Below are 11140 nucleotides of genomic sequence, written 5' to 3'. Positions count from 1 at the left end.
AAAACTTTGCTGACCACAGATGTAAGACTGACTGGTCTGTAATTGCCAGGGATTTCCCTATTACCCTTCTTGAAGAGAGGAACGATATTTGCCTCCTTCCAATCCTCCGGTACGACTCCCGTGGAGAGTGAGGAGGCAAATATCCTCACCAGCGGCTTAGCGACCTCCTTTCATGCTTCCTGGAGCAGCCTGGGATAAATCTGGTCTGGCCTGGGGACTTATCAATCTTAATGTTTTCCAAAATTTCCAGCAAATCAACTTCATCAATCTTGATCAAGTCAAGCCTGTTTCCCAGCTCCTCAAAGTTCTCATTTACAACAAGTTCCCTTTCCTTAGTGAAAATGGAAGCAAAAAACTCATTTAGGGCTTCTCCTATCTGCTCAGACTCCACACACAAGTTCCCTCTGCTATCCCTGATCTGCCCTATCTTCTCCCTGATCATTCTCTTATTCCTCATGTATGAGTAGAATGCCTTGGGTTTCTCCCTAATCCGTCTTGCCAAGTCTTTTTCGTGTGCCCTCTTCATGTCCCAGTTAAACCTGCCCCAGCACATTTCCAGGCAGTGCGTGACAGATCCTAACTATTACTGGTTAAGAAAGGCTTTTCTCACACATCATCCTCCAAACCTCTTCCTCAAACCCTCCACTCATCACTTTCCTCCACCCTACTCCCCTCCCTCACACCCACTATCCCATTCCCTCCCTCACACCCGAATCCCTTCCTTCACACCCTCCATCCCATTTGATCACTCTGTCCAATCCCCTTCTGCAAACTCTCCACCCCATTCCCCTACCAACACATCCTCCAACCTATTCCTTTACTCTGTCCAATCCCCTCCCCCACATCCTCTATCCCATTCCCCACCCACAACCCTCCCATCTCAATCCCTTATATCCTTCACTCCTCTCTCTCATCCTCCACTCACCACTCCCCCTCCCTCACACCCTCCACCCCACTCTCAGCCTCACTCTCCTTCCTCTCCCCCACCCTATTCTTACACTCCACTTCAATCTCCACCTCACACCCTCTATGCTACTTCACACCATCATAGCTTCCAATCCCTCACATTCCACCGGAGTCAAGTTGCCTCAAGCTCCTCCTGGTGAGGTTGGACACTGGGCAGGAACTGAGGCCAGGTGGAAAACAGGCATTCTGAACCTTTACCTTTCATCTGTCCGCTCCAGACAACTAATAAAGTGCAGGTAGATTCACACAGTCACTCCTATGCCCTTAACACCTGAAATATGGAGATTAACTCTTTTATTCCATTGTATTCTGGTCACAAGTTACAGCTGGCTCCAAACAACTTCTGCTCCATTTGATTGAATTCTGAATATCCACTGAGCCAGTTACCATCTCCATCTGTCAATCACTGGTATTCGCCTGGAAGACCTTCACTCAAAGTAAACAGATTCTGTCTTTGAATTCTCCAGTGTATCATCCATCTATAGAACCGTAACCTTATCCTCAACCACGAGTCTGCCAACCCCCTCCTGAACACAGTCGCCAGAAATATTCACATTCCAGTCAGTCTTTTAGCCGCCTCTCCCCAGTGAGAATCACAACAGCAGATGGTCATTGGTGCCTGCAGTTCGCAGCTAACACAGTCCAACATCTCAGGTCAGCAGCTCACTGGGTGACCTTCAGCTTGGTCTTGCTTTTTCTCACAAGGACTTAAGTCAGTTACTGTTTGTCCATCCTTTCTCCTCATAGCAGATACTAGACTGGAGATGAGGGAGGCACGTTCACAGGTAGCCTCTGCAGATAGGGCTCTCCAGAGGTGTACACTCTCCAGTACCTGCCTTACACTCCTCAAGACATAGTATACTCGCTCAGGAAAACACCGAATGGAACACAGCGTTCACTGTCCCAGGACATAACATTGCACCTTACGAAAATAGCATACACTCTCCAAGGTGTGTAAACGGTACACCACACTGGAAAACAGCAATTTGGGAACAGCGTAAACTGTCTGAGAAACAGTATATAATTCGAGGAAACAGTATATACTGCCCGGGAGACAAAATACAACTCCAGAAAACTACATATATAATCTGGGAGACTGCGTGCCACTCCGGGAAACAGTGTATACTCCCTGGAAAACAGAGACGGTATACACTTTCCAGGAATCAATGTACACTCTTAGAGGACCCCAATCCCAGTCTGATTATCTATGTCCTGTCCAGCTTGACCAGTGTCTCTTCTTCAGAGACAGTCTCAGTGCCCAGGAATCTAAAGCTCTCCCACCTGCATCATTTTCCCAGCCATCTTTCCTTCTTATCCCCCATATTTCTGCATGCATTTGCACACAGCACTGGGAGTAATTCAGAGATTGCTACATTTGAGGTCCTGTTGGTTCATTGAAGAGTGATTTCAGCACCATAAGCCCAGGAGATAAAGGATCAGAATTACGCTATTCGGCCCATCAAGTGTACTCCACCATTGATCATGGCTGGCATATTGTTTCAGTACATTTTCCTGCTCCTCCCCATAACCCTTGATCCCCTTACTAATCAAGTGCCTATCTACCTCTGTCTCAAACACACACAATGCCTTGGCCTTCAGCGGCAATACGTTACACAGACTCACACTCTCTGGCAAAAGAAATTCCTCCTCATCGCTTTAGATTAGATTAGATTACTTACAGTGTGGAAACAGGCCCTACGGCCCAACAAATCCACACCGACCCGCCGAAGCGCAACCCACCCATATCCCTACATTTACCCCTTATCTAACACTTTGGGCAATTTAGCATGGCCAATTCACCTGACCCACACATCTTTGGAATGTGGGAGGAAACCGGAGCACCCGGAGGAAACCCACGCAGACACGGGGAGAACGTGCAAACTCCACACAGTCAGTCGCCTGAGTCGGGAATTGAACCCGGATCTCTGGCGCTGTGAGGCAGCAGTGCTAACCACTGTGCCACCGTGCCGCCCTTTCTTCACTCTGAGGCTGTGCCCTCAGGCCCTAGTCTCTCTTATTATTGGAAACGTCTTCTCCAGGCTTCTCATTATTCTGTTAGTTTCAATCAGATCTCCCTCTTCCTTCTCAACTCTATCAAGTACTCAAATGCTCCTAACATGACAAGCCCTTCATCTCTGAGATCAAACTTGTCAACCTCCTCTGGACCTCCGTCCAGTGCATCTTTCATTAGATACAGGGAACAAAACTGCTCACAGTATTCTAGATGTGGTCTGACCAGCCTTAGTAGTACATCCCTGCTCTTGGATTCTAGCCCTCTCCAAGTGAAGCTAACATTGCATTTGCCTTCCTCACCAAAAACTGAACCTGCCAGTTTGCCTCAAAAAAAATCTTGAACTAGGACTCCAAAGTCCCTTTGTGCTTCAGATTTACACATTGCATTCCAACGACCACCTCTTTGCCCACTCTCCTTACCTGTCCAAGTCCTCCTGCAGCCTCCTCAACATTACTGCCATAGAGTCAGAGATGTACAGCACAGAAACAAATCCCTCAGTCCAACTTATCCGTGCCAACCAGATATCCTAAATTAGTCTAGTCCCATTTGCCAGCATTTGGCCCATATCTGTCTAAACCTTTCCTATTCATACACCCATCGAGATGACTTTTAGATGTTGTTATTGCACCAGCCTCCACCACTTCCTCTGGCAACTCATTCCTGCAAGAAAAGTTGACCCTTCGATTCCTTTTAAATCTTTCCCCTCTCACCTGAAACTATTCCCTCTAGTTTTGGACTCCCCCACCCCAGGGAAAAGACGTTGTCTATATCCCCTCTCCATGCCCCTCATGATTTTATAAACCTCTATAAGGTCACTCCTCAGCCTCCAACACTCCAGGGAAAACAGCCTTGACCTACTCAGCCTCTACCTATAGCTCAGATCCTCTAACCTTGACAACATCGTTGTAAATCTTTTCTTAACTCTTTCAAGTTTCACAACATCCTTACTATAACAAGGAGGCTAGAATTACACACAATATTCCAAAAGCAGCCTCACCAATGTCCTGTAGCTGCAACTTGACCTTCCAACTCCTGTACTCAATGCTCTGACCAATAAAGACAAGCATGTCAAACATTTTCTTCACTATCCTATCTACCTGCGACTCCACTTTCAAGGAACTATGAACCTGCACTCCAAGGTCTCTTTGTTCAGCAACAGTGTATAGGTCCTGCCCTGATTTGTCTTTCCAAACTGCTGCACTTCACATTTATCTGAATTAAACTCCAGGCACAGAGTAGTTTTAAGGGGAAGCCTAGCAGCCAGAGATCATATTGGTCCTAATGACACAGGGAGAAAGAGGGATGAGGTCTTGTAAAGGGAATTTAAGGCGTTAGGTAGGAAGTTGAAAAGCAGGACCTCTAGAGTTGTAATCTCGAAATTACTTCCTGTGTCAATTGCTAGTGAAGCCAGAAATAGGAAGGTAATACAATTGAATGCAAGAAGGAGGATTTCAGATATGTGAATTATTGGATGTTTTCCAGGACAAGAAAGGTGGGGAGGGATTCGAATATATCCTGGCAGGGAAGGTTGGTAGTGTCACTTGAGTGGGTTTGAACTAGTATGGCATGGGGTGGGCACCAGAGCAAAGGTCAACAGATAGTGATTGAACAGAAAGATGATGTTAAGTCAATTAAGTTTAATAGGACGAATAGGCATCATTTTCAAACTTAGCAACAATGCCCTCAGTTCCTTTGTCCAGATCATTATTATATAATGTGAATAATTGTGGTCCCAACACTGACCCCTGTGGAACTCCACTTGTCAGTCCTGCAATTCTGAAGAAAAGCCCTTTGTCCACACTCTCTGTCTTCGGCCAGTCAGCCAATCCTCTACGTTGCATTGCTCCTATCACCCTCGGCTCTGATCTTATCCAGCAGCCTCTTGTCAAAGGTCTTCTGGAACTCCAAGTAGATAATTTCCACTTTTTTAAAACGTGTTCATTGTCTCCTCAAAGAATTCTGACCAACTTGTCAAACATGACCTCCCTTTGATGAAGTCCTGCTGATGCAGCCCTATTTTATCATACACTTCAAAGTACTCTGCAATCTCATCCTTAAAAATAGAGCCTAAAATCTTACATTCAACTGAGTTCAGGCTAACTGGTCTATAAATTCTCAACTTTTGCCTTCCCTCCCTTCCTAATGTGGAAATATCGAGGTGGACAAAGATGAAGACTTCACCTAATAAAGGAGCAGTACTCCAAAAGGTTGTGATTTCAAATGAACTTGTTGGACAATAACCTGGTGTCGTGTGATTTCTTAGTTTGTCCTAAGCTTCTTAAACAGGGGCGTTACATTAGCCGATATCCAGTCCTCTGGGACCCCCCTTGGGTTAAAACATACCTTGTGAATAGGCAGAGCGCAGGCTGAGCAGGAGCAGACACGGGACTGCTGAGTAAATGAAGTAATATATTTGGGAGGTTGCGTTACCCAAAACACTTCTTAGGTGCTGTCTACCATCCATCCTCCTCCTCTAACCAAAAAAAAGGTTATATGTGCCGGATTGGAAAGGTAACAAGTTTTTAAAAAATTCTTTATTTATCTACAATCTCTTTGGGAATTTAGAACAGCAGGAATGGAGGTTAGAGCAGTTGAATGTTCCTCCTCAGAATGTGGCAGATAAGAGAAATGCCCCCAACTTCAGCTCCTTGGAAACCACATTGGGGAACTAGAGCTGGAGCTGGATGAACTTCAGATCATTTGGGGTTGGTACCTGGGACTTCAATGTTGTGGCCATTTCCGGGACAGGAATGGTTGTTGCAGGTTCCGGGATTTAGATGTTTCAGTAAGAACAGAGAAGGTGGTAAAAGAGGGGGAGGTGTGGCATTGTTAGTTAAGAACACAGTATTACAGTGGCAGAAAGGACATTTGAGGACCTTTCTACAGAGATAGCATGTGCTGAGGTTAGAAACAGGAAAAGAGAGGTCACCCTGTGGGAGTTTTCTACAGGCCTCTGAATAGTTTGAAAGATGTAGAGGAAAGTAAAGCAAAAGTAATTCTGGATAGGAGCAAGAGTAATTCTGGATAGGAGCAAGAGTAATTCTGGATAGGAGCAAAAGTAATTCTGGATAGGAGCAAGAGTAATTCTGGATAGGAGCAAGAGTAATTCTGGATAGGAGCAAGAGTAACAGGGTAGTTATTATGGCAGACTTTATTTTTCCAAATATTGACTGGAAATACTATAGTTTAAATACTTTAGATGGGTCAGTTTTTGTCTAATGTGTGCAGGATGGTTGCCTGACACAGTACGTAGACAGGCCAACAAGGGGCAAGGCCACATTGGATCTGGTACTGGGTAATGAACCCGGCCAGCTGTTAGATTTGGCAGTAGATGAGCACTTTGGTGATAGTAACCACAATTCGGTTATGTTTACTTTAGCGATGGAAAGGGATAGATATATACAACAGGTCAAGGGTTATTGCTGGGGGAAAGACAATTATGATTGTCTTTAGGATGTGATAGGATGTGATTAAAACTGCAGGGAATGGGCACAATTGAAATGTGGAGCTTATTCAAGGAACAGCTACTGCATGTCCTTGATAAGTATGCACCTGTCAGGCAGGGAGGAAGTGGTCAAGCGAGGGAACCATGGTTTATTAAAGAAGTTGAAGCTCTTGTCAAGAGGAAGAAGAAGGCTTATGTTAGGATGAGACGTGAAGGCTCAGGTAGAGAGCTTGAGAATTACAAGTTAGTCAGGAAAGACCTAAAGAGAGAGATAAGAAGAGCCAGGAGGGGACATGAGAAATCATTGGCAGATAGGATCAAGGAAAACTCTAAAGCTTTCTATAGGCATATCAGGAATAAAAAAAAGACGAGAGAAAGATTAGGGTCGATCAAGTATAGTAATGGGAAGTTGTGCATGGAGTTAGAGGAGATGAATATTTTTCCTCAGTATTCACACTGGAAAAAGACAACGCTGTTGAGGAGAATACTAAGATCCAGGCGACTAGACTAGATGGGATTGAGGTTCACAAGGAGGAGTGATAGCAACCCTGGAAAGTGTGAAAATAGATAAGTCCTCTGGGCCGGATGGGATTTATCCTGGGATTCTCTGGGAAGCCAGGGAGGAGATTGCTGAGCCTTTGATTTTGGTTCTTTATGTCATCATTGTCTAAAGGAATAGTGCCAGAAGACTGGAGGATAGCAAATCTTGTTCCTTTGTTCAAGAAGGAGAGTAGAGAAAACCCTGGTAATTATAGACCAGTGACATTTTATCCACTACTACAACTGTGGGTAAAGGGTTGGAAATGGTTATAAGAGATAGGATTTATGATCATCTAGAGAGGATTAAGTTAATTAGGAATAGTCAACATGGTTTTGTGAAGGGTATGACGCATCTCACAAAACTTATTGAATCCTTTGAGAAGGTGACCAAACAGGTAGATGAGGATAAAGCAGTTAATGTGGATTTCAGCAAGGCGTTTGATAAGGTGTCCCACAGCACAAAATGCGGAGGCATGGGATTGAGAATGATTCAGCGGTTTGGATCAGAAATTGGCTAGCTGAAGGAAGACAGAGAGTGATGGCTCATGGGAAATGTTCATCCTGGAGTTCAGTTATTAGTGGTGCACTGCAAGGATCTGTGTTGGGTCCACTGCTGTTGTCATTTTTATAAATGACCTGGATGAGGACATAGAAGGATGGGTTAGTAAATTTGTAGATGACACTAAGGTCAGTCGAGTTGTGGATAGTGCTGAAGGATGTCGGTTACAGAGGGACATAGATAATCTGCAGAGCTGGGTGGAGAGATGGCAAGTGGAGTTTAATGCAGAAAATTGTGAGGTGATTCACTTTGGAAAGAGCAACAGGAATGCAAAGTACTGGGCAAATGGTAAGATTCTTGGTAGTATAGATGAGCAGAGAGATCTTGGTGTCCAGGTACATAGATCCCTGAAAGTTGCCACCTAGATTGATAGGGTTGTTAAGAAGGCATTATATGGTGTGTCAGCTTTTATTGGTAGCGAGATTGAGTTTCAGAGCCACGAGGTCAGGCTGCAGCTGTACAAGATTCTGGTGCGGCCACACTTGGAGCATTGCGTACAGTTCTGGTCATCGCATTATCAGAAAGATGTGGAAGCTTTGGAAAGGTGTCAGAGGGGATTTGCCAGGATGTTGTCTGGTATGGAGGGAAGGTCTTATGAGAAAAACATACATAGAACATAGAACATAGAACAATACAGCACAGAACAGGCCCTTCGGCCCACGATGTTGTGCCGAACATCTATCCTAGATTAAGCACCCATCCATGTGCCTTCCAATTGCCGCTTAAAGGTCGCCAATGATTCTGACTCTACCACTCCCACGGGCAGCGCATTCCATGCCCCCACCACTCTCTGGGTAAAGAACCCACCCCTGACATCTCCCCTATACCTTCCACCCTTCACCTTAAATTTATGTCCCCTTGTAACACTCTGTTGTGCCCGGGGAAAAAGTTTCTGACTGTCTATTCTATCTATTCCTCTGATCATCTTATAAACCTCTATCAAGTCACCCCTCATCCTTCGCCGTTCCAACGAGAAAAGGCCGAGAACTCTCAACCTATCCTCGTACGACCTATTCTCCATTCCAGGCAACATCCTGGTAAATCTTCTCTGCACCCTCTCCAAAGCTTCCACATCTTTCCTAAAGTGCGGCGACCAGAACTGCACACAGTACTCCAAATGTGGCCTAACCAAAGTCCTGTACAGCTGCAACATCACTTCACGACTCTTGAATTCAATCCCTCTGCTAATGAACGCTAATACACCATAGGCCTTCTTACAAACTCTATCCACCTGAGTGGCAACTTTCAAAGATCTATGTACATAAACCCCAAGATCCCTCTGTTCCTCCACCTGACTAAGAACCCTACCGTTAACCCTGTATTCCGCATTCTTATTTGTTCTTCCAAAATGGACAACCTCACACTTGGCAGGGTTGAACTCCATCTGCCACTCCTCAGCCCAGCTCTGCATCATATCTAAGTCCCTTTGCAGCCAACAACAGCCCTCCTCACTGTCCACAACTCCACCAATCTTCGTATCATCTGCAAATTTACTGACCCACCCTTCGACTCCCTCTTCCAAGTCATTAATAAAAATTACAAACAGCAGAGGACCCAGAACTGATCCCTGTGGAACTCCACTTGTAACTGGGCTCCAGGCTGAATATTTACCATCTACCACCACTCTCTGACTTCGACCGGTTAGCCAGTTTTCTATCCAATTGGCCAAATTTCCCTGTATCCCATGCCTCCTGACTTTCTGCATAAGCCTACCATGGGGAACCTTATCAAATGCCTTACTAAAATCCATGTACACTACATCCACTGCTCTACCCTCATCCACATGCTTGGTCATCTCCTCAAAGAATTAAAGGCTGAGGAACTTGAGACTGTTATCATTAGATAGAAAAAGGTCGAGAGATAATTAATGGAGACATATAAGATAATCAGATGGTTAGATAGGGTGACATTGAGAGTCTTTTTACTCAGATGGTGATGGTTAGCACGAGGGGACATAGCTTTAAATTGAGGGATGATAGATATAGGACAGAGGTAGTTTCTTTACTCAGAGAGTAGTCAGGACTTGGAACGCACTGCCCGCAACAGTAGTAGGCTTGCCAACTTTAAGGGCATTTAAATAGTCATTGAATAAACATATGGATAAAAACAGAATACTGTGATTGGTTCCATAGGTTGGCACAACATCGAGGGCTAAAGGACCTGGAATGTGATGGAATGTTCTATTTATCCACATTCAGACATTTCAGCTTCTCCAACACCTTCTCCTTCATGAGGGCCATGACACCTACATCTGTCTGTGACTTTCTTAATGTTTTGGGATGTTGCTGGTGTCATTAACAGTGAGGAATGATACAATAAACCTATTCAGTTCCTCTGCTAATTTATTTTGCTCCCCATTACTAGTTTTCCAGCCTCATTCTCCCGCAGTCCAATGTCCATTCGTCTGCCTCTTATCTTTTATTTACCTTAAAAAAACTCTTGCTGTCTTCTTTTTTACTACCAGCTAGCTTGCCCTCACATTTCACCTTCTACTCCCCTATTGCTTTGTTAGTTGTCCTCTGCTGGTTTTTAAAGACTTCCCACTTATTTTTACAACATTGTTTGTTTTTTCTTTTGTACTGGCCTTGAGTTCCCTTGTCATCCACGGTCGTCTCATCCTTCCCTGAGCAAGTTTCTTCTTCTTTGGGATGAATTTCTTCATGCCTCCCGAATTACCCTCAGAACTCCCGGCCATTGCTGCTCTTCCCTGCTTGAGTGCCCTTCCAATTACCGCTGGCCACTGCTCCCTCATGTCTTAGTAACTAGCCTTACTCAGTTATAGTACCATTACATCTGAATCCAGCTTCTCCCTCTCAAACTGCAGGGTAATGGTCACTGACCCACTAATGGGTTCCTTCACCTTATGCTCCTTAATCAAGTCTGCGTCATTCACATCAATAAATCCAGAATTGCTTGTTACCTTTTGGTTATATCATAGATTGTTTAAAAAAAACATCTTGTAGATATTCCATGAGTTCCTTTCCTTGGGATCAGCTAACAACCGGATTTTCCCAGTCCACTTGCACATTGAAGCTCCCTTAATTACTATAATCTCTTATATATCTTTTCTACCTGCTGATTTATTTTCTTCCCCATATGCTTGGGTGCCTGTACAGAACTCCCATCAGGGTCTTTTCCCCTTTGCGGATCCTCAACTTTACCATTGCAGAGTCCACGCCTTCAACTCGAGACAAAATCAAGGGCTGAGACTCTTTCAGCACTATCTCCTGGGTCTCTCGATCTTGCTCAGTGACAATCACATTCTCCTGTCCCTGACCACTGACCCAATTTAATGTAGTTAACGCAAGGATGTGACTGACTCCTGAACACAGAAGTGGGTACTGCTGATGCTGGAGATTAGAGTCAAGATTAGAGTGGTGCTGGAAAAGTACAGTAGGTCAGGCAGCATCTGAGGAGCAGGAAAATCAATGCTTCGGCCATTTCTGATGACGGGCTTTTGCCCGAAGCTTTGATTTTCCTGCTCTTCAGATGCTGCCTGACCTACTGTGCTTTTCCAGCACCACTCTAATCTTGACTCCTGAATCTTGAGTCCAGGTAACTCTCCCCCTCATTAATGCTCATTCAAAGCTCAGACAACAGTTCACCAATTCTTGTG

The sequence above is a fragment of the Hemiscyllium ocellatum genome (genome assembly GCF_020745735.1).
Source record: "Hemiscyllium ocellatum isolate sHemOce1 chromosome 38 unlocalized genomic scaffold, sHemOce1.pat.X.cur. SUPER_38_unloc_4, whole genome shotgun sequence".
Classification (NCBI taxonomy): Eukaryota; Metazoa; Chordata; class Chondrichthyes; order Orectolobiformes; family Hemiscylliidae; genus Hemiscyllium; species Hemiscyllium ocellatum.
The sequence above is the reverse complement of the archived record's forward strand: the minus strand, read 5'-3'. Positions refer to the sequence as shown.